Raw genomic sequence first — 25,663 nt, forward strand, 5'->3', positions numbered from 1 at the left:
TTTATTATTGATCTAAATATTTTTATATACGAAATTTAGTATTGATCCAAATATTTTTGTAAATGATACCTAAACAAAAATGAAGTCTGTATAAGAAAAAAAATCTTTTATTGATCTAAAATATTTTTTTATACGAGAAATGGTATTTATGATTAAATATTTTTAATCCAAAAATGGTATACGGGAAAAAATTTATTATTGATCTAAATATTTTTATATACGAAATAATCAATTATTTATCTAATTTTTTTTCTTTTTATATATTTTTATTTAGAATAAATGATGTATCCAAATTCGTGTAACAGAATAAAACCCGTGCGTATGCACGGGTTTGTTACTAGTTTTATAAATAATCTTATAGCTTTTAACTTTTATTATAGCTTTTAACTTTTATATTAAAATATAGACTACCAATAATTCCACAATTTCTCAGCAGTGTGTATAAATCCCAACACAAAAAACTTCAATTTTACATCAGTGTAAAAGTGCATTATTAAAAAATGTGTTAGAGGTATTGCTGAAATATAACTAATAGTATGTGTAAAGCAATATTGCTGAATTAATTCTCATAGTCATACTAAACTTATCAAAGCCAAATACATAACAAAATACCTCATTTCACACTACTAAACATTAAAGATATATTTAATATATTGTGTGACAAATATAGAGTCGCCACATCACTAGATTATTTGTCTTAGGAAATACATAAAAAAATATTCATGATTTGTACTTGTCAATTCCCCATTAGAATTGTTGTGGTTTTCCAATCAGCCATAACCATCCAAAAGCAACTCCAGTAAATATACCACTTAGAAGCCACAGTGCAAGCATATTACCTAATGTATTTTGTTCAGGACCCTACAAAACCCTAAACAAGCATAATTTTATTTACTTTTCTATAATAAATATAATAATTCATATTGAATTCTTGTATATTATTATTATTCATGAACCTCAAGATTTTTCAGTAGGAGTGTTAAGCAAGACACTGACCTTGTATCCTTTAGGTACCGCTGTGTACACACAAACAGTGAGATAACCATTGGTTAGTCCCAAGTATGATACCAGCATAATCATCCAACCTTGGTCACCATACTTAGCTGTGAAGTAAAACGCGGGGATCAATAAGAATCGAGAAAGAGTTGTAACTAACAGTCCCTTTCTAGATTCCATCTTCAAGCATTTGATGAGAGGAATATAGGATGATATCATATCCATGATGTTGTACATCAACTACCTAACTAAGAATGAAATATGCCACCAAACCGTCTAAATTATCCGTCCTTACATTTTAATTAACACTAAGAATTGCCCCTAATCGTAATTTACTAATTGAATTAATTCCAACCAATAAAAAAAAGTCCTTTTGTACAAGTGGCATTCAATTTTTCAAATTCCTCTTTCCCTCTCATTCTCCTTTGTCTGCCCTCTTTCCACACTTTTGTCATAACTCACTATCTCTCTGGTTTTTCCTCTTTTCTCTCTGTCCCTCTCATTAACTTTTCTTTGAATCTTGCAGATCTAGGGCTAAGGATACAAAGAGTTTGAATCTTGCAGATCTAGGGCTAAGGATACAAAGAGTAAATGGGAGTGACGAAGGTGAAATTGAAACCCGAGATCGGACGAAATGGAGTAGAAAGGAAGAGAAATGCTAAGGACGGAGAGGGATCTGTTGGGACAAATACAGCTAAGCAATGGTGGTGATGATGTAACAGAAAGATGCATCATTCAGTGTCATCTTCAAAATCGTTCTTTTTTATATATTCCCTCTTGGCTAATCTCACCATTTTTTCTCACTTATTCGTATAAGCTTTTGGACAAAATGAAAGCTAAGTCGTATGACAAATGTGAATATTGAAGTAATGAGGCCTTGGATCTCCATAAAAGGGACTGAGCCTTTTGGGTGTGAAGATGAAGTGCTTATCATCTGCATACACGGTCTTCTGGATGCGAAGGTAATTTATTGTTTTTGAATTATTTTGGTTATTTGGTAATCTTGGAATTCATGGTGCTTTCAGCATTCTGTATTTGATTTGCTAGATTTGAACATTAGTTTGTTTCTTTATTGATGCTGGTAGAGCTGCAAAGTCTCAAAGATGCTATTGTAGGGCTACAAGGAGTTACAGGGTTGTCAACTGATAAGCTTTGAATTTGGTGTTTGCCTATGTCTATTTGTTAATATGCTTCAGTTTTAATGGACCTCAAACAACTGTATTTTTCTTTGAAGTAACGATAGACTAACAACCTTAATCTGGAGAATATTTGGGTTCACATGTACATTTGATTATTGTCATTCCCTAAAAAAACAAGTTTATATCAATTCGTTTCTTTTTCTTAGCTATAAATGTGTAAAAACAGTAAATAGTCAATACATTTCCAACATCAAAGTGTTATCCATCAATGCCATATTTCTCTATCTTTTCCTTGTATTTACCTTGGCAGTATCCAAAGTTACTGGATTGATGGCTTCAGTTAGTCATCACAAACATTTCAAAATCTGGATGTGACTTACTTGCACAGGCTGTTGATATAGGTTTACACTTCTTCTGGCAATAATAGGATGTTTTAATGTTGATTTATGTTAAATTATGGAGGTATTCCTTTTTATAGGTTATATATGTTGAAGCTTGCGATAGTGGTGGCGTTTTTGAGCGTATAATGCCGAAGGAAATAAATGTTTATGTGACCACTGCGCCCAAAGGACTAGCTGCAAACTCTGAGTTCAAGCACTCATCAATTCCCGCCACCATAAAGAAGATGTTCAACCTTTCGTTTAAATTTTTGACTCACAGATGCATGGGTTGGAACGTTCGAGGATGTCGTTGGCGAGTTAACTTTACCCGGAACTGATTGCACAGGTATGAATTCTTTGATAATCATATATACTGAACATGAATTAAAACATGAAAAACACAAATCAAGGGTGAATATCAATTATCATCATGGACTAAGCTACTTCTCTATTGAGCTGGCTTTATGTGTGTATTTCAGTGACTTTGCCGGACGTGACACCTTTAAGGATCACTGAAGCGAAAGAAAATGGCAGCCTCTCTAAGTTTCAGAGTGAGGTAGTTCAGTTGGCACCTGTTCTAAATGGAGACCACTTCTTGAGCAGTTTCCCGAATGAAATGAGTAAGAAGATGAATGTGAAGGAAGCTTATGATTATGTGACAGAAGCTGTTTCGAGACTCATAAGAGCAAGCAAAGAGGCTATCAAGTTGGGGGCTGATGAGTCTGCTATTGTAAATATGAATTTCTTTTAAGGATACTTTTTGCTTTTAAGGATACTTTGAGGTCTTTGCTATGTTTATTTTTGTTTATAACCCTTTTTTGTTTATAACCCTTTTAAGGATACAACAATTGTGCTTTGTTTCGAGACCTTCTCCTTTACCACAGACTGTTCAAAGTTATAACAATCAAAGACCTTCTCCTTTACCACAGACTATTCAAAGTTATAACAATCAAAGACCTTCTCCTTCTGGAGACATAGTTCTCATAACCAAAGATGATCTTGAAGGCTATCATAGTACATTTGATACAAGTATGGAGCTAGCTATTATTCCTAAAGTGCCAAAGACTAAGCCCATGATAGCACGGTTATCTTGCCTTTTTGCATCCTTAAAAGTTTCATAGTATTGGTTTGAATTGCTTGTATTATCATGTGAAGACCCGTGCTATAAGTATTATCATGTATTATCATTCTGCTATAGTATTGGTTTGAATTGCTTTTATTATTCAATTCAATTAATGTTCCAAGATGCAGTTTGAAGCTTGATCTCTGCACCATTTGAAGCTTTAATCAGTAAACACTATGTATTTCCTTCAATTCGTATTACTTTCGAAACAAACTTATCGATCTGAAACTCAATAAGGTGTGACTTTTTATGGAACTCATGTTTATAGGTCTCATTTTCTTTTGTATTGCAGAAGTTTAAACTATGTATGAAAATGACAGCTCCTCAAATTGCCATCATATTCATCAGGTGCACTTTTCAGTAGACCCTTCAATACTAACTTGAGAGGAATTAGCCCTTTAACCAGCTTTAACATGAGAAGAATTAGCCCTTCAATACTAACTTGGCTTGCTCAGAATTAAGACATCAACAACTTAGGTCCCGACATTGAAATTTTATTTTAATCCCGAATCCCCGGCCTTCAGTCACTTATCAACAAAACTATAATTGAGCTAGAAACTGGGCTGAGCAGAATTGGAAAGTCCATTGCAAATGATGTAGGAGTAAGTATCTTTACTTTTTTATATTTTATGTTCCATCTCTGTCTTTCCTTCGTTTACTCCAATTACTTTTTCCTTAGTTTGCTTACTGTATATGTGCATTGGATAAAGCTCTTTGTTCAGTCATCCTGACTTGGATTTTTGGAGGGTGCTATATTTGTTCTTAATTAGGAAGTTTTGATTTCTGGAGGGTACTATATTTGTTCTTAATTAGGAAGTTTTGAAGTTTCTTAGTGACTGAATATGCTCGGTAGTGATTTTCTTAAGGTGCTTCCCTTATTGAATTTCGCAGGGAAAGTTGTACATGATTATGGAAACCTGCCATACTTTTAATGGGGTGTATTTATAGTAACCACTAGATGGTGATCGTTTGAATTCTATTGCCTTTTTAACTGAATTTGCTCTCCTATCCGGCTATTTCCGCAGGTGACCAGGTGGTGATGAAGTATATAATGTATTTGATAATCAACTCCCTGCCGCTTTAAAAAGGTTGCAGTTTGACAGGAATCTTTCAATAGATAATGTGCGGAAGCTTATAACTCAAGTTGATGGATATCAACCTCACTTGATAGCTCCTGAACAAGGATAGAGGGCTGATGTTAATCATGGCTGCAGGTGTTGTGACGGTTCTAATAAGGATAAATGATTTGACTTATCATCTAGGATCACTATATAAATTTCCTAAGCCAATTGCCTTTTATGCGGTAATTATCTTTTTCACGTAGGTCCTTTGTTTTTAGTTAATCTCATTCTAAATCTAATCGAGCTTTGACAAATGTCTCAGGTGTTTGATGGTCATGGAGGACCCGAAGCAGCAGCTTATATAAGAAAAAATGTTATAAAATTCTTCTTTGAAGACGTCAATTTTCCTTAGACATCTGAAGTTGATAACATATTTTTATAGGAGGTAGAGAATTCCCTTAAAAAGGATTTTCTTTTGGCAGACTCGGCTATGGCTGATGATTGCAGTGTGAGTACTTCTTCAAGGGCCATAGCTTGATCTGCTATGATATTTGGAAGGTAGGTCCATTTATCTTTTCACTCCACTATCTTATGTTTGTCTTTTTTCTACATTCGTTATAGCTCTAATGTATGGTTACCATTAGCTTGACATATTGGTGCAAAAATTTAGAAGTTGAAAGAGGATAGCGAAAGCTATATCTCAAACTGTTATTAAGAATTTGAGTTTAATGAATTTCATTTCACTAAACATGTGTTTCATTAGATATGATTCATGATAGGATATTATTGTTGCATTAGTTATGGAGAAAGAGATAGCCTTCTTGAATGTTTGTTTGACTGATTTATAATATGCTTCTTTCAGAGTTCTAATGGTAGTTAATGCTGGGGACTGTCGAGTAGTTCTCAGTCAAAAAGGAGAGGCCATTGATATGTCTTAAGATCACCGGCCTATTTATCCATTAGAGCATAGACAAGTTGAAGAATTGGGCGGCTATGTAGACGATGGTTACCTAAATGGCGTTTTATCAGTTACTAGAGCATTAGGAGACTGGGACATGAAGTTACCTAGGGGTGTTCCCTCACCTTTGATTGCATAGCCCGAGTTCCGTCAAATGGTTCTAACAGATGACGACAAATTCCTCATCATAGAATGTGATGGCATCTGGGATGTGATGTCAAGCCAGCATGCCGTTATCCTTGCACGTAAAGGTTTGAGGAGGCATGACAATTGACGACCCAGATAAATACGTAAACTTGTATACTAATATGATATAGTGTTTATTAACTTGAATTGAAACAAACATTGCATTTGCGTTGTGCAGTTATTTGGCAGCAAAAAGTGAAGCTGATCATTACAATTGAGAATCGAAAAGGGAATAAGAAGAAATCATTGATGTACCAGAGACTGGTATGAATCTGTTGTGAATGCTCTCACAAAGAATCCTCAAGCATGGCTTGATTTTATGATGAAGTAATGGAAAAAGAATAATATATACAAATTAACCATATAAGTTACGTAAGTTACATAAGTTACATGACAACTCATCTCTGAAATTATTTCTAAATAGAATGTCTGTGAAGACTTTTATATGATATTTATCTGGTTCATTAATTTTTTCAAATAATTACAAGTCATGCTAGGAAAACAGTGTATATTTAGATAAAAATTATGGATTCTGAGGATCTCTACATAATCCAAAAAAGCTTAATTTCCAATTTGTGAGCATTAATATTTATTTGTTCTGACTTCTAAATAGGATGCCATGGATTATAATTGTATATCTCAGTATATATTATTTGATCACTGTTAATGGCTTATACGTATTCGAAAGGTGTTGGCATTCCCATTTTTGAAACAATCTGGTGACATTTCTATATCAAATAGAATTAGGATGTTCGTGTCGAAGAATCAAGAAAAAAAAAACAGAGGATTTAGCAATTAAATTTTTGTATTAAGGTGGCCAAACAAAGATAGTAGGTGTCGAAGAATCATTAATGTATGTTAAATAAATTCATCAAAAAATACGTAGTAATAATTAACCATTGGTTTTTGTGGCTTATTCATTAATAATAGATTGGATCTTCATAGTGGAATTATTTAAGTTGAAATCATGGTGTAGTGTGGGACACATATGTGAATATACAAGGGATATTACAAATAAGGTTAATGGTTACATGGTTATGGTTATATCATGATGGAAAATGGATTTGGGCAAAGATGATTCTACCAATTGATTGAAAAAATGGGATGATAAATGATTCTGATATTCAGAGTACAAAAATTGTACAAGAGGGTTGTTTAACATGTGATGATAAAACATGGTCATGATTCTCATTTGTAACTACTCAACTCTTTAGCACTGTGTACTCTTTTATTTTTCTTCTAATATAATTTTATTTTTTTAAAAACTTATTGAGATATGAATTTTATCATTAATATATTAAAAGAAAATATGAAAAACGGAAACAAAATTAGTATTTACTCTTGAAAAAAATTTGATCGATATGAATATATTTTATCATTCATGCTAGAATGTGAACACCTATAGAATAATGAAAAAAAATACAAGGCGAAGTTTTAAGATTTTATAATAAAATAAGTTTTCAAACACCTCACCAAATAATCTTTTAGAATGGTTGTGATTATTTTTATATTATTAGTTTCATAATTCTAAGGAAAGAATGAGGGTGTTATTTATAAATTTTAACAAATGAATTTTATTATTAAAATTCACTATTTTTACGGGTCATTATTATCATAATTTTTTTATTTTAATAACAAATACATATTTATAGTCATTAGTGATATTTGTAAATATGTATAGTTATAGTCATATTTATAATTATTAGAGATATTAAATTTATCATGTTGTTGATTTGATAAATATTTCTTTTTAAATATTTTCAATTAGTAGTAATTTTATAATAACAATTATATATCATCAATAATCCAGCCTTATCGAATGACCTAAGATATAAATGATATTGTATTTCCATGTTATTTTTTTACATTTCATCTATATTATATTTTTTTAATCTTAAATTAACATTACTCATTCAAATTTTTAATTTTTTTCGTTTGTAATACATTATTCATCTTAAGATTTGATTTACCCGTGCGGACGCACGGGTCTTCTACTAGTTGTGATCAAAACAAGTGGATACCTGAACATAAATTCACAAAATGTTTCTTGTCAAAATTCATTTTGAAACTTAGAAGCATAAAAAATGTTAGCAAAATGATAAATAATTACCATGTTCCTAGCTTGTGTGATCCAGTATCTTCATATAAGAATCCAGGCATAATAGATATAGTTATTACATAAGTCATGAATAAGCTAGCTGCATAATCAATGTTTTGCAGAAATAGTGACTTATTGCTTAAGCGTTCTTGCAGATTAGTAGAAAATCCAACCTGTAATCAATATTCATAATCTTATAATTATAACATACATATTGAATATAGCATAGAGTTTAATTTTGAAACAAGTATAAAAAAATATTGTGATTAGAATCAATTTTTTATTTATTAATATGGCGATTATTACTAGTTTATACTAACAATACATATCATCTATTATATCTCGCAAAATATTTAATCAAATTGACAAAGTTGAAGTTCAAATTTATTACTTGATGATTTGTCTCAAAATTCTGAATGCCAGCAGCAGCAAGATCAGCTGAAACTGTTTCTGCTCCTTGGAAGGCAGCCTTTGAACGGTAGTATTTTACAATTGATAACTTTGGAAAGTAAATAGCATACATGATAATACTCAGAAGCTCAAAGAATGTAGAGATGCCTAAGCTTAGTACTGGAAAATTCAAACAAGGAGTTATAAAACACAAGTAATAGTAATTGTTAGGGTAAATAAATATATGTGCATTAGTGAATAAATAACAATAACGCACAAGCCCCTTTGCGAAGACCGTTCTCAGATTTCTCAAAATAGAATTTGGTGAAAAGTCTTGCACAACAAGCTATAACACCCGAGGCTGTTATACCACCAATAAAGGACTGCAAAACATCACATTTGTAAGATTAGTTACAACTCATATGAACTTAAAGAATACTAAATTCCTCTATATATGTTATAATGGTATTGTACCCTATAGTTGTTGATTTACAACACTAGCAAAACCCATATGTGAAAGGTTTAAATACAATTGCACACAAGTTTTGCATATTTGTAGGATTTTAAAGATCCTTCTAGATATAGAATTATCTGGACTTTAGTTTGACTGTTCTACATAACCTAATCTTACCCCTGTTCCAATTTTCTTTAAGACTTTACCATTTATTATTAGTATAATACTAGTAGAAGACCCGTGCGTCCGCACGGGTAAGTTCATTTTTATCTTAGATTATTCGACAATGTTATGATATATAATTGTTATTATAAAATTAATAAAATTGAAAATATTAAATCACCAACATGATAAAAGATAACTATAAATATTTATAAATATGACTAATAACTATAAATATTTACAAATATCACTGATAACTATAAATATGTACAAAAGTTTTGTTGATTGAAATAAAAAAAATATTGTGGGGATAGTGACCCGTAAAAATATTGTGGGGATAGTGATCCATAAACCTTAAAATGATATAAATAATTACTTTTCTATAATATATTTATAAATATTAATTTATTAATGGATTTATAGTTTTAAAAAAATATAAAAATATAAAATTATTAATTATGAGTAGATTAGATGATAAATTAATAGATGTAAAATGAAAAGTCAAATGAAAAACATTAAAGATTAATAATATTAATATTGTAAAAAAGTCAAATGAGAGTGCACTTGAGCTCATGGACAAGGCCTTAGACCCTAATAACGAAGAAGTGAAGAAAATGCTAGAGATTACTTTACGATGCACTCAAACATCACAGTAATGGACATCCATGCTGCAGCTTATGTTGGAAAACCATTGTGTTTAAAATATGATATAATGCAAAATTGCTTTTGCCAGCTAATGCCATAAAAGTTTCTCTTTGCTTAATAAAATGTAACAATTTTCTATGCAAAGTACATGCTAGTATTTGACGGATTTGCTGGTTTTCATATGTTTTTTAAAATAAAAGCTTAAAAATACAAGACTTTTTGAGCAAAATCCCATCAAATATGGCTGTTGGAAGCAATTAATGTCAGAAAAAGACATTGTTCAAAATTTTTGAATGACTTTTCCATGACTCCTCCTATCTCTCTACAACACACATTATGTTTGAAAAGTTGGTATACCTATTATGTTTATAGATTATATAATCACATCTACTTTTACTCTTACTCTTGGAACTCACAAAATAACAAAACTAAAATAAATCACATTTTCAAAGACAAGTACATAAAGTGATTTTTTTCTTCTTTTGTATAGCATACGTTTTTCACTTTATCTTTCTAATCTCTTTTCATTTCCAACCTTTTATCATCTCCATTATCAATTTAAAAAAGCTTCATAGATTACTTATTCTCTTTCACAATAGTTCTTTTAAGAGAAATTTTAATAAAGACTGAGACACTACAAAAGTGATTGGAAATTGATATTTTCGACCCGGATCGGAGAAATGTCCACCCATACTCTTACTCTTTCAAATCTAATTTGTTATATTGAAAATCCTTCAAAATTTCCTACACGGTTATCGGTTGTCAAATAAATAAAAACAACTTGTTAGAGTTGATATTGAACTAATTGTTAAAAATAATAAAGCTTAACATCACCAACTTACTTGTGTAAAACTAAATTCCAACTTAAACTTTGAAAATAAGTTCCATGTTGCAAACGTAAGTTCCAAAATATTTCATTAAATAGCACCATAAACTGGATATAACTTGGTTTAGTAAAAGAAGTTCATTTAAAAGAAAAAAAAAACAGGAAATGATAAGCTAAGTTCAACTTTATCATGTAAAGCTAAAGCTAAGTTCTAATTAAAACTTTAAAAAAAAACTTCCTGTTGTAAATGTTTGTAAAGAACAACATTTAAACCAAAATCAGTTTCACAGACAAACATTATTAAACCATTAAACTTCAAAATAGTTGAACCACAAACCAAAAAAAAAACACTTATTGGCAAAACTAATTATAACTTAAATACTGATTCTATTCACAGTTTCAAAAGGCTCATGAAAACAACGGAATTGCAGAAGTGAAAAGAAGTTAAACATTTTCTCTAATACCTCAAAGCTTAAAGATGGAAAATTCATTTCTCACTCAAACATTTTCTCTAATACCTCAAAGCTTAAAGAATTTTACACCAACAAATAGATCTAGAGAACATTTATTTTCACTGAAAGGCAGGTCTACATGATACATTCTTGATATGAAAGCTAAGTTGGTCCAAAATATCCATGATGTCATGCTTGCTCAGATGCTGTTTCCATTGGTGGAAATCTCATGGCCAGAACCAGAGGTGTTGCTAACATGGATGAGAATATTCGATGATGCATCATAGCTTAATCTAAAAATCCTCTTCTTTTGTTGCGCAATTCAGCTCTCCATGTCTTTTATGAGGTGTAATACATGATAACTCATTCATCATCTAAGCATGCTCACAATATTCATAGTGATCATATCTAATGAAACATGTTTAGTGAAACGAAATTCATTAAACTCAAATTCTTAATAACAGTTTGAGATATAACTTTCGCTATCCTCTTTCAACTTCTAAATTTTTGCACCAATATGTCAAGCTAGTAGTAACCATACATTAGAGCTATAACAAATGTAGAAAAGAGACAAACATAAGGTAGTGGAGTGAAAAGATAGATGGGCCTACCTTCCAAATATCATAACAGTAAGACCTATCAGATAAATATGGATGTATTGACTGAATATACCTGTGTTTGGTCTGCATAAAGCATGAGTAAGGATCACAATATTTGGGCCAACAACACTGTCAGGGGGTGTAATTCATTAGTTGGGAACCATAATGATCCCATAGAGTACATTCAATGGTATTTCCAGCTGCATCACTTAGAGCAATGTTTGCAACGCTTTTTTGCCATTATCAGGTCTCTGTGTTCTTATAACTTCATATAAGCATCCTATAACATCTAAAAAAGAAGGAAAAAGTAGAATGAGAAAAAAAAACAAAGGACCATTATTTGAAGCTGTATTTTTTCCATGAATCTAGTAAGTTGTATTAGAACTTCCTTCCCATTCACTTTCTGCATCATAACAAACGAAATGTGACAGGAAGGTAAAAATTCATAGCATTGCATTATCAAAATGTTCATGTAAATCAATGATATTTCATTTGTAGGAAAAGACAACACAGTTACAAACAATTCATTGTTACTAAGCATTCTAATTTTCTCGTTTAAACCGCATACACCATCAATATCAATATTAAAAAAAAACATGTTTCAATTTCTAAAATCATAACAGACCCGCAAATCATACATTTTTAGATAAATAACTCTTTTCTAAAGAAATCAATATTGGACCCTTTTCTCACACAAATCTTTACTTAAATTTACCTCATAATAGAAAGAAGAAGGAAAAGAAACTTGGCATTTGGAAAACAAACCCATAGCATTTCACTGGAATGGTGAACTAACCTACCCTAATATGCTATTAATCAATCAATTATATTTTCCCCATTAAACAATAAGATCTAATAATCTAATAATAAGTAGTGAAAATTACCGAATGAAATAATGGAGAGAACAATTAGAGAGACCCGTGACACTTTGGTCCAAGTCTCACATCAACAGCAAAGCTTATAGGTTTGTCAAACCTAGCTGAACCCACATCACCATCATCATACCCAAGCAACTCATTTCCAGAAAACCTCTTGAAAACACTTTCTGCAACAAAAGAAAAACAATTAAAAAATAGAAATAACCAAAAATCCTAAAAAAATCAAAACTTTATTTCATTGTTTCATTGTTTTCGTTGTGCTCTGACTGAAAGAGAAGAAGAAGAACATAAAGGTGAAATATTATTTCGGTGTTTTCATGGAAGATGAACAACAAAAAGCAATTAATTGTCATGAAGTTGAATTTGATGTTGAAATACGGAAAACGACCCCAAACCAACGAAAACTTTCAAGCTTTGATAACAAAAAGTAATGAGTTGGAGGAAGATGCCTGAAGCTGATGCAGAAGGAACTTGAAGAAGGTGATGAAAGCAGCGGCTGCGCTAGGGTTTGGGGAGAAAAGAAAGAAGAGAGCATCCGTGAAAAGAGAAAAGAATGAGTTATGTTGGAGGAAAAAAGTATATTTTAATTCTGACCAATGAGAATTGAACACTTGGGGAATCAAAGGATAAAGTAAAGAGTTATTTTGTTAGTTACAAAAATGTCCAATTAGTAGTGTAATTTATTTTTGTGAGAAGGGTATATTAGGTAGTTTGGTCAATCTAATAATAATGGGTAGATAGTAAGAAAAAAGTATATTTTAATTCTGACCAATGAGAATTGAACACTTGGGGAATCAAAGGATAAAGTAAAGAGTTATTTTGTTAGTTACAAAAATGTCCAATTAGTAATGTAATTTATTTTTGTGAGAAGGGTATATTAGGTAGTTTGGTCAATCTAATAATAATGGGTAGATATGGGTAGATAGTAGACTATAGAAATAAGTATCTATTTCAACATAGTAAAACCTCAAAGAGGTTTCAATTAGTCTATACAACAGAAAATTAAAAATAACTTATTAGGAAGACACACCTAAATAAACTCAGGACACATAAAAGAAAGGTCTCCAGAGATTCCACCTTGGACAAGAGCATGGGCGATTCCAAAAAAAGCAAAAAGAATGCATAAACCAATGTAAGGCCCGATTCCCCCTGCCCCTGAAGTTGCTATATCCAACTATAAAATGAAATATTTTGAAGTTATAAGACCATCTCCAATGGTAGTTTCTTCTATTGGGTTCTCCACATGTACCATTAATTTAATAATTAAATATTTAAAAAATTTGCCATGTCATAATAGAGTTGCATTGCAATGCAACAACTAAAAGATTGTAGTACCCAATCAAATCAAGTTATGAGGTAAAGTTGTGGGACCCATATCAGATTTTTATTAAAGTTAAAATTAAATAAATTCTTTTAATATGATGTGGCTTAGTGGGTCCCATAAAGAACTCAAATATAAGTTGCACCATTGGAGATGCTCTAATATGCTAGACCGAACAAAATACATGGAAGATCAATATCAGTAGTAAGTATAATAAAGCAATATTAAGTGAATTTAGATGTACTTACAACAAGAACTAGCAAAGAACAAACGAAGAAAAGTGTGTATCCAAATAAATTTCTCATCCTGGTACTGATTCTTGACTCATAGAGCCCGTTTGTTTTGGTTTTTTTTAAAAATGATTTTTATAGTATTACCAAATTTTGTGAAAAAAATTTTTACAAAGAAATTTTTTATAAAAAGCTTCAAATGAAAAATTTGTTTGAATAGTTATTCTTAAAATGTGATTTTAGGTATTTCATCTATTTATGGGGAAAAAATTTGGATATCAAAATTTAAAAAAACCACTTAATTTTGAAGCTATTTCAAATAGATTTTCATAAAAATCATTTTTGAAATACAACTTTTTGAAAAAATTATGATTTTGACTAAGTTTTGGTCTTCAATTATGTATGTTTATGTTATATGATGTCAAATTAAGTGTTTCATTTTAGAAAAAACGAATATAAAAAAACTTGCAATATTTTCTAAAACGGTTTTAAAAAATCTATTTTCAAAAATACAATGAAAAAATCCATTTTTTTTAAAGCTGAAACAAACTGACCCATAGTGTGCCAAAATCATTGTCGCTACAAGAGCGAATGGTTGATAAACTATAGTGAAAGCTTGCAAAGGATGATATTTCTTCAAAAAAGAAAAAAAAAATTGTAAGACTCATAACCTTATAACCACATATAAGATCATGTATACATGATGAAGCAGCGCACATAAATTTTTCTCCAAAACACATCTTTTGCAACATCAATAACCATGAAAGCAATAAAAAACACTAAAATATAATGAGATTCTAACCGGAAACATTTTGTAGTAGTAGTCTCCCATTGCCCAAGTGATGTTCAATGTAATAAGAGAACCAACACCGAGGATAAAACATATCACCATAGCTTGGACTTTTCCCTAAAAAAAAGTGTTTAATTTTTTTTAAACATAATAAAAAAAGTTACCGATGAAAAGAAAAATAATTCATAGTATACCTGCATCTTTCTTGGTGCCTCACGGCTTTCAACAGGATGAGTCATACTGAACTAATTCTCTGTCACATTTAGCATAGTTCAGTAGTAAGTAACACAAGTAGTATAACAATATTCAGTTCAAAATTCAGTTCAAATTAGCGGTGGAAATTGAATGTTTGAGTTAAGTGATAAAAAATTGAAGATTGCAAGAAAAAGATACATAAGTAGTATAACAATATTTGAAGTGAAGTATGAGTTTCTGCATGAAGAACATAAATTCTAGTACAACTGAAGTAGGGTAGAAAGATTTTCCAGAAAAATTAATGTTATAATTGATTTGATCGTACTGTTTTTACAAAGAAAATAATCATAAAAATAAAGGTGAGTGTTTCGAGAAAGAAGAAAATAAAAAGGAAAAAATAACATTACCAGGAAGAGTCTTTGAGGTATTGAAGAGACTGTCACATTTTGATGGAAGAGAAGAGAAGAGAATTCGTATTGTTGATTTCTTAATGTTTTTGCTCCCACTCTCTATTTATAAAAGAAATTATAAATTAAAAAAAATCAAACATCAATAAATTTATTTATACTTTTTTTTCCGAAAGTAGTAGTATTTTATTGTTCAAAAATGAAATTTTATGTAATAATTTGATGTCCCTTCAATTTTCTCAATACCCAATAATTGAAAATAGTTTTTATATTTTATCATAAAATTTTATTTAAAATAATAAAATCATAGTCTAAATCATTATATTTTACTTTCTTACTAAATATATGGATTGCAAAGTTTACTCTAGTCTTGGTTTATTCATAATTATATTTGAATTTAAGAAGTGATAGATGGAATATATTAATAATACCTAAACAATTAAAATCGTGCATGCAGAATCATTGAATCGATATAGACGAGGGTTTAGGATTTAAACGACTAATCGGATCAAATTGGAATCGAAATGTTCTTATGAAATTTACTTTTATTTTTTAAAATATAATATATCTTATGATATTAGAATACTTTTTAGAATATTTATATATTTTTATAAATTATAGAATAATTTTATATTGTATATCAATAAAAGTATAAAATTAATATTACATTTGGAAAAAAAAGGATTAATCTTAAATTTGATCATAAAATTAAAATAGTTTTACATTCTTAAAATTTACAGTATAATGTGGCCGAATTCTTAATGTTAATTAGTTGATTGTGTCAAATAATTTTATAATGTCGGTGAATATGTATCATTTCAAAAATATATTTTCATATTTATCAGAAAGTATATTTCGGTGAGTGGTTTATGCACTAAATCATTATTCTTGCTCGAGGGATGTTGGTGTAATGATAAACCTAAAAGTTGCCATTCCCATCCTTAAGTGAGCATTACTCACCATTGTCTGCGGTTGTAGTACATATTTAACCAGCATAAGCATGTGTTTGTCAAAAACAATATAACATGATTTTTGTAAAATCTGAATTTATTAACACCTAAGTTGTAATTTGTAAACTCATCCAAGCAAGTGATATAAATTTTGTTAGGTATTTAAATTTTGAAAAATGCCAAAAGTAAGCTGTATCCCTCACAAAAAATTTCCTTGTCTTTGCAATACCAGCTTGTGAAAGGGATATCGTCAACATATGAACACCATGTGCAATAACTGTTGATTTCATAAAGAAGTGCAAGAAGACAACCAGCCTGAAACAATTAGTCCAAGGAGTGCAGAAAACACTTCCGGAAAAGAAGACAACCAGCCCTAACCAATTAGTGTAGAAAATACTTTCAGAAGCATACTTCCAAATTTATTCCAAATATATATATATATATTGGACTCATTTCCTTTCGATTATTTATTTCCCTACCAAATATTCTTCGTCTTTTTATTTATGATGTTGACGTAATGGTGTAAGTTACTAAAAATTTTAGGCTGACTTAATTATATGTTAAATATTATATACGGTGGTGTTGTGACAATTTATATATTTGAGAAAATTACATTTAAATAATATATTTAAATATTAAAACTAATTTTTATTAAATAGAGTAGTAAAAATATTAAAAAGAAAACACTAGACATTTTTAACTATAAATATATAAATAATCTTCTTGGAAATAATTGACAGTGAAACTGATTTGCGTTCAGTATCATCGGAGAGTAGTATTAGGCCGGAGGTGTTTGAGAAGATGAAAGGCTCTTTCAGCGGCTCAGTACCCCAAGCGACGGCCGCGGGTGATGGTGACTTGTCCAAGTTTCATGCAGAGGTTTTGGAAAAGGTCGGTGAAAGTAGGGAGGGTACAGAAATCATTAAATGCAATTGCATGATTTCGGATAAATTTGTATTGAAAAACACAACTTTTAGTTGTTCAGACAGTATTTCGCCTTATTCTTCAAAAAAGGTGGCCTGTACACTAGAACCTATTAAAAGTCTAAGCTCAGATGGTGAGGTGGCACAGAAACTGGGCCCGGCCGGGTGGTATTTTAATCAATGCAAATACAAACAAGGACAAAGTCAATACGGAGGTGTTTAGTGGGTTTGGGCCAGGTGGTAAATTTGGGCCTTTGGCTATTAGTGACCCATTCTTTAATTCGGGTAAGACCAAACCGGAGTGTAACGTTAGCATATTCCAGAAGCAAGGCAGACCAAATGGAGATGTTTCTTTCGATGAACAATGTAAACGATTGAAAAATTCCAAATTGGTGAGGAGGAAGATGCGGGATGTTCTTCAGTTAGGAGAGAAGGTAGAGGATTTTGTGCTTCCGGTGGGTAACCGTTCGTGTCTTTATCATGAACCGCCTCCTTTTGTACCAGGTACGAAATCGTTATTTCTTAAAAGCAATTTTTTGTCAGGTGGAGTTCCCCTGTCGTGCGATTCTTTAGCTCACTCGGATATCAGAAATTGCAACGCTAGAATTGCGAACGGTGAGATGGGCAATATCTCTGAGGGTTTATGGAGATCAATGACTAACCTGGGAATTTCTATAGTTACGAAGGAGTGTGATCTTGTGGCTAGGCTAGAAGTTTTAGAGAGAAAGAAATCTAAAGGCAAAGCTGATATGAAGGGGGCAGGAATTAGGTTCTCATGATTATAGTTTCTTACAACATAAGAGGAGGAGGGAGTAGGATCAAGAGAAAGAGAGTAGGGTACTTAATTCAGAAAGAAGGGGCTGATGTGTGTTTCATTCAGGAATCTAAGCTTAGGGAGATGGAGTTAGGTGTTGTTAAGGAGTTGTGGGGAAACGACAAGGTGGAGTGGTCATCGTCAGACGCCATTGGTGCTTCAGGAGGCATTTTAATAATGTGGAAAAAGAACTTGTTTAACCCGCTGTTCAGCTTCAGGGGTGAGGGGTATTTAGGCATGTGTGTGTCCTTGAATGGTAAGATGATTTATTTGGTTAATGTCTACGCTTCGTGTAACATTTTAGTTAGAAGAAGGACATGGAGGAAAATCATTGATTTCAAAAATAACAATCTCCCGGGTTCATGGTGTGTGGGGGGTGACTTTAATTCTATTGCTCATTCCGAAGAGAGGATAGGGGTTTCAACCAGGAATTATAGAATTGAGATTAATTGTTTTAAGAGCTTTTTGGAGGACATGGATCTTGTGGACCCTCCCACGATAGGGGGCAAGTTTACTTGGTTTAATAGCAATGGAAAAGCTATGAGCAGAATTGATAGATTCTTGCTTTCGGATAGTCTCATCGTGGATTGGAAAGTGGGTGCTCAAGTTATTGCAGGCAATGCTCCGGATGAGGTATTTAAAAAAAGGGCCAAGGAGGTGGAAGTTTTTTGGGAAAGTCTTAATAAAAAAGAAGGATTACTTCGTCTAAAGTATATACAAACTTGGTTAACCGAAGGTGATAGTAACTCTCGTTTCTTTCATAATTCCTTGAGAAGTAGAAAGGGGTGAAGTTCTTTGTGCTCTCTTGAGTCCAATAGGGGTAGATTGGAGGAGGTGGACGATGTAAAAAACTATATATTTGATTACTTTAGAGGATTCTTTAAAGAGGCGGAGGGTTGTAGACCAAAACCTAATGGATTAGGTTTTGCCAAGTTGCCTAGAATGGACAGGGAGGAGTTAAATGGTCAGTTCCTTGAGGTGGAAGTGAAGGAGGCTATTTGGTCTTGTGATGGGAACAAAAGCCCGGGTCCAGACGGATATACGTTGGAGTTCTTCAAGTCGTTTTGGAACTTGCTTAAGGAAGACATTATGAGATTCTTTTTGGATTTCCACTCCAAAGGAAAGCTTATGAAGTCTATTAAGTCCTCATTCATAGATCTTATTCCCAAATCTAATAATCCTCAAGATTTGAGTGAATACCGCCCAATTTGCTTGGTAGGGAGTCTTTATAAAATTATAGCAAAAGTGATGGCCGCTAGAATCAAGAAGGTGATTGGCAAGTTGGTGTCCCCTAATCAAACCGCATTTGTACCGGGAAGGAACATGATGGACGGGGTTGTGTTGGTGAATGAAATTCTAGATTGGTCCAAAATGTAGATGTTTTAAATTGGCTGTATTTTGTGGTAAAACATTCCTGGTGTATGTGTGTGGAATTATGCGGGATTGTATGGTTGAGCTAGTACAATTATTCAATGGATGTCATGCTCGGTGTCATGATATTTGTGTCTAACAGTAGTAGCTGTTACTTTTCAGTTGTGAGGTTTCCTTATTTATCTCAGGTCTCTATTTAGGAAACTATATATTGTGTGTTGTTTGATTTACGCTAAAATATCTCGAATTACAGCTTATGTGAACACCCTGATGATGTGGAAATTAGGTTAACATGGTTAACCCTAATTTATGTGTGGAAGGCCCATGGCCCAAGTCCTTCTGCCTGCTGACTATAAAACGACTGCAAATCCTACTCTCAGAGGTAGAGTTGTTAAGCGAAAAGATCTTTATACTCACTGTGTTTCCACTGTGTGAGTGTTACTTGTGATACAAACAATTATCAAGTAGATTATTGCTTTGGAGTAGTTCTTCTTTAAGATGTTTGTGTATTGTGAAGAACCGTAGTTCTATAGTTGTTTCTTATGATCCAAGCAATTGTCCTTGATGATTGTGTTGGAATAGGTTGTGTTTGTTTATTGTCACTCTAAGCTTTTAAGCACAAGTGTGTGTCTCTTGATTGAATCTTTTAAGCAGATCAATGTGTGTTTTTGAAGAGTGTCTTCTCTCTGTAATTGTTATATGTTTATTTGTAATCACTGCTGTGATTGAGGGGGAGTGAGTGGAGATACTCAGGTCTAGGAATAGATTGGAATTGCATTGGGTAGGTTTTAAGTGAGGGCTTGTAAATGGGGGAGTTTAACTCTGAATTAATTTTGCTTATATTGGATTCCCTTCGTGGCTTGGTAGCCCCCAGAGTAGGTTGTTTGAACCGAACTGGGTAAACAATTATGTGTGTTCTTTATTGTCTTTATGTTGTTCTGTTATAATTATATGTGTTGTGTAATTGTGGATGTCATAACATCCAGTAAGACATCGAGCGTGTGTTACAAGAATTTTCAATTGGCATCAGAGCAGGCACCCTGCTTGTTTATATCTGGGTGAGATCTAGGGACAACAAAATTCTGGTACTATGAACAAAAATAAAGAAGAGACTGCACAATATATCACAACACTAACGAGTGCTTGTGAATCTGATGATGATTCCAGTGAAGATGAACTGACCTTTGATGAGCTTGCAACCTCCTACAAAGAGCTATATGCCAAAAGCAATGAAGTATGTAAACAAGTGGAGAAGCAAAAAGGCTCATAAAGGAATTGGAAACTGAAAATAAAGAACATCTTGCAACCATAGAGTCACTCAATGGTGAAATCAGCATGCTAAACTCCAAGATGGATCAAATTTTAAAATCTGTCAGAATGTTGAATTCTGGAGCTGACTCCCTGGAAGAAATACTGCAAATTGGACAGAGATCAGGAGACATGTCTTGAATAGGATTTGTGGGAAGATCAGAATCCATCTTAGGACTCAAGAGCCCAAAACCTGAAGTGCACATGCCAGGTCGGATGTCAAGACCAATGACACAACATCGTAAGAACAGAAGGATGAATCATACTAGGAGGAAATTTAATCAATGGAGATGTCACTACTGTGGAAAATTAAATTATATCCCCTAAAAAAACTAAATTAGTGTATAACAATAAATATAAAGAGATCTAAATAAAAATTATAAATAGATATTTTATCACCCAAAAGAATTAAAAAATAAAATCAGTACAAAAAATTGTAACAAAATATTATAGTTAAAATTTTCTTATTCGCTTTGTTTTTATTTTAATTGATTAAATATGCAATAAAAATGAAATATCAATTATTGGAACCTGTGTTTTAAAAATCGGATCGAATCAGTCGGTTGGACCGGTCACACCAGAAAACCGGAAGGGTCACCAATCTGGTCTGATTGATGGATCAGGTATGCTATTGAACCGGTGAAAATCGGGCAAAACCAGTCAAAACTGGAAAAAATCGTTGAATCGGCGGTTTTAGAAAACCAGTGGTTCAAATGCATGCTTTTTTCATCATACAAAATGACGCCGTTTTCATGATTTTTTTTAAAAATATATAATTAAACTTTATTCAAACCTTATTTGGAACAATTTTTTCCTGTTTGCAATTAGACCTGGTTTGAAATTTATTTAAATTTATATTTTGTGTTATTTTATCGTGAGTGATGGTTACATTTAGAAATTGAATGTAAAGAATAAACATGTGAAATTATGATAATTTAAAATTTTAAAATTTTGTAGGTGTTGTGATATTTTTTAGAGACTAAGTCATCCAGTTTAACCGATTTAATAAATATATAGTATTGCAATAGAGACCGATTTATTCAATCGAGTTATCCGATTTAATCTGATTTAGTCATGCGGTTCGACCAGTAACCCTGTGGTTTAACTAATAAACCAGTGATTCAATATCCTCACCGGTTTGATGACCAGTTGTTAGCTTGAGATTTCGATTGAAGAATATGTTTCTTGAAGAATTAGAGTTCGAAGAAAAATGGCTTTCAATGGCCATTCCCGAGAATGTTATTTATGGTGAAGATGCCTAAAATCGAAGCTGAATCGGGATAGGTTGTCTTTTAGACTTAAATGTTTTTCTGAAATACGAAAGTACTGAAACTTGTAGTATTTCGTTGCATTCTCACTAAAGAACACGTTGCCACGTATCGAAAAGAGGATTCAGGCGGGAGGATTTGAAATTCGAAATATTCTGTATAACTCAACGAGGACATATGGCACATCGGGGATTCGAAATGCATGCATGTGAGCAACGTGGCATTTCGCTAGTGTAGGACCGTTAGGGTCGAATAAGTATAAATAAGGGTCTTAGTATCAGGATCCAGTGTGTTCATTTTGTACAAATCACTCACAAATCACTCAAGCATCAAGTGTTAAGAGAAAGAGTTCGCTGAGAAATGTACGTATGACACCCACACTTTAAATATGTTTGTATTTCTATTTACAGAATCGGAATGTCTTTAAATTTCCTTTACTTTTTTGTCTAGTCTTTCCTTTGTTTCAAGTTTCTTTATTTTCTTCGATAAGTCTTTACATGCTTGCACATTACATTTCTGAAATTTACATTTCTTTTACATTTTTTGTCAAAGTTACATTTACATTTATCACCAGTATATTTTTGGCTGTTCATTTTGTTAGTTTATATTGCAATTTATTTATATGTTCATACCATAACCAAGTTTTCGAAGTAAAACAAATGACCAACGAACATGAACCAAATTATCTCGAAAGACAACTATTTGACTATGTCCTAGGATCAATCTAGTCGATCCTGCGAGTAACCAAAGTATATTTATAGTTTGGAGGACTAGCGGTTGTTTACCGGAAATCACCGTAAAGAAATTGGCACGCCCAGTGGGACAGTGTCAAACAGTTTGTCATTAATTTGTTGTTTGTTTTTGTTTAGAATATATCAAGACCTTGTATGAACCTTAGGAGCGGTAAATTAACCAACAGTGAGCAACCGATTCCTAAAGGAAGGTACAACAAGAAAATGGTCTATTCGACCAGTGGAAAGGGAAATCAAGATCCCCCACAAGGGTCAGGAACTGTAGCAGCAAATACTACAAATGTTTCGACTTCTATGCCAGCGTCACAGGAGATACCAACTTCGACAGACTCTGCGATCGTGAGTAGTTCTCAGGCCATGCCCGAAAATACATCGGGGCCAACAGGGACAATGCCAGTCTCTAGTTCGACTATCGTGCCTCCCTTTACAGGAACAACAGAAATACCACATTTTTCGACAAATTCTGCAAGTCAATTACATACCCCAAGGCCATCATCATCATTCGAGAGTTGGAGACCTTGGTTCCCTTATGGAATGCCACCATCGTATATGGCAAGATTACAAGGTACATGACCTTGGTTCAGTAGGTCGAAGTGTACAAAACCCAAGACCATCAGGCCAAATGCCTACCCTAACTATAAATAATCAGGCAGCATTTAGGCACGAAATGGATGCTAGCAATCACGATATTGTGGGTGTCCTTGCTCGAGAAATGGGTTCGATTTTTTCTCCCTTAATAACAAACATTACCACGACTAACCAGGATAATGTAGAAACGTACCAGAAGATATCTTCACAGATAGGTCGTATGGCAGATTTCTTTGGAGCCCCTCAAACATCTACTAGGCGAAGAAATAACCAGGCTACCTTTCGAGAAGGCGAACCAGTCTTAGAACCTGTTCAAGATTTAGTTCAACCACCGAGGCAAAGGCCCGTCAAAAGAAACCAAGTGATAGATTTAGAAAATCAGAACCGAAGGACCAATACTGGTCAACAAGAAGTTCTCGAAGAACAGCCTAGGCTAGTGTTAGTTAATAGGGACGAACATCCAAATGAAGTATTACACAGGGTTAGGAGAGACAATATGGTGACAGAAAATAACCTAACCACCCTGATAGAAAGAATTATGGCCAATAATGGCCTCAATACTGGACTTCGACGTCCAAATTACACTTCCCCTGTAGCGGAGTATATTCTGCAAACTGAATTACCAAGAGGTACCAAAGTACCCAAATTCACAAAATTTTTAGGGGGTACTAGTGAATTGACTGTAGAACACGTAGTCCGATATTTGACAGAGGATGGTGATTTAGCGGGCAACGAGAATTTGAGAATTAAATATTTTCCTAGTTCGCTAACAAAAAATGCTTTCACATGGTTCGCCACCTTACCTCAAAATTCCATAGATGCTTGGGCACACTTGGAGAGGATGTTTCATGAACAATTCTACATGGGACAAACCAAAATTAGTTTGAAAGAGTTGTCTAGCATCAAGAGGAAATTCACGGAACCCATAGATGACTACCTGAATAGGTTCCGTTTGCTGAAATCAAGATGCTTCAAAGTCGTTCCGGAACATGAATTAGTCGAAATGGCTGCAGGCGGTTTGGACTATTCAATTAGAAAGAAATTGGATACTCAATATTTGAGAGATATGGCCCAACTGGCAGATAGAGTTCGACAAGTCGAACGATTGAAAGCTGAAAAGGCTAGAGCAAACAAGAATTACAAGAAGGAGAGAGTAGCATATATTGAGGCTGAGGATGCTGAAGGTGAAGCCTTCGAAGATTCATACAGTTTCGAAGAGGTCGAAATAGACTTAGCTGAATTAAAAGAAGCACCCCACTACTCTTGTAAACTGCTTACACCTTCAAATGGAAAAAATCCTGTCGAAAATGACAAGAATGATAAGTTTCCAAAGAAAACATACACTTTTGACGTCACTAAATGTGACGAAATCTTTGATTTATTAGTAAAAGATGGCTAGATGATAGTGCCTCCCAATTCCAAAGTTCCTCCATTGGAACAACGGAAGAAACGAGGTTTTTGTAAGTATCATGGATTTTTAGGCCATAAAACCTCACAATGCTTTCTTTTCAGGGATCTAATTCAAAATGCTATTAAGGATGGTCGTTTGAAGTTCACTGATAAAGGAAAGAATCACATGAAGGTCGATGCTGATCCCCTCAATGTCGCTGACACCAATTATGCTGAACCAGTCGACAAGAAAGCAGGCTACTAAGAGCCTAAACAACAATGTAATCTTCAATACTAATGTTGAAGAGTCATTCGAGACAAAGATCATTGAAGGTCTTAAGGAGAAAACTAGTGAGGCCACTGAAGACCTCAGGGTGAAGCTCCAACAGATAAGAATTTCTGAAGTTCCCCCAACAGGCGTCAATATGGTGAACGTTGGGCAACCTTTATCTGAAATCGAGGAACTAGAGAAGTGCCTGGTGAAAGAAAGAGAAAAAGGAAACTATGGAAACCCACGGGCAGATGAAAGCTTGAAAGATTATCTTTGGAGGTGTCACAAGAAAAATGTTGGACGAATGCTAATGTGTCCAAGGTGCTCGATTATGCTGAATCGAAGGGTCCAGGCTAACTACGAAAGGGCCGAACGAAACAAGATGCAGGGGCAGTGGAGGCAAGGAAACCAGTTGCTGAAGGTTTATCCAAGCCCTGGAGAAAGTCTTGTAAGCTTCCTGGTTCGATGTCATAAAGCAAAGACAGAAATCATTATGTGTCCCCGGTGTGGGGCAGTATATGATAATCTGATGGCGGAATCATTCGAAAGGATATCATTCTCTACAGGTTGGGATGTTCAAGGGGTCAATCCCAATATGTACGTGTTTGACAATCGAACACCATTGAGAAGGCCTGAAAGCCCTCATCCCAAGGCTCGCAGAGTGACATTCCGACTCCCTGCAGAAGTACCCATGGATAGATGGACACAAGCTGGCGCAGGGAATAACAAATGGCGAAGC

The 25,663-nt window shown here is 33.3% G+C and overlaps 1 long non-coding RNA gene and 2 pseudogenes across 1 annotated transcript; 1 reads left to right on the plus strand and 2 right to left on the minus strand.

Annotated features, from left to right (window-relative positions):
* Positions 1-689: 689 nt before the first annotated feature.
* On the minus strand, positions 690-15,354 carry LOC131631460 (equilibrative nucleotide transporter 3-like; annotated as a pseudogene).
* On the plus strand, positions 1,167-6,763 carry LOC131631461 (probable protein phosphatase 2C 2; annotated as a pseudogene).
* On the minus strand, positions 10,905-12,512 carry LOC131631462 (uncharacterized). The gene is made up of 2 exons (XR_009292710.1): positions 12,354-12,512; positions 10,905-11,758 (listed from the first exon to the last, which is right to left on the minus strand). It is a non-coding gene; the product is annotated as an uncharacterized LOC131631462 (long non-coding RNA).
* Positions 15,355-25,663: the final 10,309 nt, after the last annotated feature.

This window comes from Vicia villosa, unplaced genomic scaffold (genome assembly GCF_029867415.1).
Source record: "Vicia villosa cultivar HV-30 ecotype Madison, WI unplaced genomic scaffold, Vvil1.0 ctg.000828F_1_1, whole genome shotgun sequence".
Taxonomy (NCBI): domain Eukaryota; kingdom Viridiplantae; phylum Streptophyta; class Magnoliopsida; order Fabales; family Fabaceae; genus Vicia; species Vicia villosa.